Source organism: Portunus trituberculatus, chromosome 46, assembly GCF_017591435.1.
Source record: "Portunus trituberculatus isolate SZX2019 chromosome 46, ASM1759143v1, whole genome shotgun sequence".
NCBI classification, from domain to species: Eukaryota; Metazoa; Arthropoda; class Malacostraca; order Decapoda; family Portunidae; genus Portunus; species Portunus trituberculatus.
Window position 1 is genome coordinate 11,361,713 of NC_059300.1, and position 1,400 is coordinate 11,363,112.

The window sequence follows — 1,400 nt, forward strand, 5'->3', positions numbered from 1 at the left end:
TCCACACACCATAAAGAGACAGAGCAGAGTGACGCATCATGTTTATACTGCTAGTTTGTACTTACGTGTTACTTAATGGAGCAAACAAAAACAAAGTAAAAAAGAAAGAAATAACAGTTTATATATTCAAGTAAATTAAATCTTGAGAGAGAGAGAGAGAGAGAGAGAGAGAGAGAGAGAGAGAGAGAGAGAGAGAGAGAGCGTGTGAATGAGTCAGATACGGATCGAAATAAGAGAGTGAGGCTGGTGATGCTGGCTCAGATTACGAGATTACTTCATTCTCTGTGTTAAAATCATTCTGCTCTCACGCCCGTCCCTCGAAACACACTTACTCAAGAGGAGGTGGCCAACACAGCGACGGAAACCTCCATTTGTTACTCGCATCTCTCCACTCCTTGTTACATTCCATTCCTCTTAACCTTCGACCTTTCCATGCTGTTGCGCCCACTTCCAATCAGTCAATCAATCAATGCCAATACCTCCTCTCTCTCTCTCTCTCTCTCTCTCTCTCTCTCTCTCTCTCTCTCTGTAATATAATATATACGTACAATAATTATTCATTAAAGATTTTGTTATATGATTTACGTCAGTAAGTGAATTATTCGAACTTGGATTCGAATTCGAACTCTGGAGTGTATTGCGAGGGCTTCACTGCTGCACCACCATTACAACAAAAATAATTGTAACCATGGTGCTCGCAGTGAGTAGGATTCGAACCTACGCGGGAAGATCCCATCTGATTTCTAGTCAGACGCCTTAACCACTCGGCCATCACTGCTCTTGCTATGTGAGGCTTTTAATTAAAATTTGGAATTTACAAGGTGGATTTCTATATCTACCACTCATAAGAACGTAAGAAAATAAGGGAAGCTGCAAGAAACCACCAGTGGCTGTCCTTATCTGAGACATGTCTACTTATTTCCACTATCATCCCCCAACCATATATCCGTGTAATCTTTTAAAGCTCCCAATTGACTTAACATTAACAACCTGATTACTGAGTCTGTTCCATTAATCAAACACATTATTTGAGAACCACTGCCTTTCTACCTCTTTCTTAAACCTAAATCTTTCAAGCTTAAACCCGTTACTTATTGTTCTATCCTTTGGTAATAACCCTAAGAATTTTTCTTATCTCCCCTTTGTCATAACCCCTATACCACTTAAAGACTTGTATTAGATCCCCCTTTTAACCTACGTCTCTATAAGTTGTTTCCCTCTCACAACCGTATCTTCCATTTCACTTTTGTATATCCTTCTTGTCAATAAACCTCACACACTCTCGCTAAGTGACCAAAACGAGCCACCTCAAGGCGCTGCGCTCAAACCACAACCTCCGCTCAACTGTAATTCAAAAACTGCATTAACCTAAAAAAAAAAAAGGAGAGAGTGAGAGCGGG

General features: G+C 40.3%; 1 non-coding gene across 1 annotated transcript; it reads right to left on the bottom strand.

The window, feature by feature from the left end:
• Positions 1-696: 696 nt before the first annotated feature.
• Positions 697-778, bottom strand: Trnas-aga. The gene has a single exon. It is a non-coding gene; the product is annotated as a tRNA-Ser (tRNA).
• Between the last annotated feature and the right edge of the window lie 622 nt (positions 779-1,400).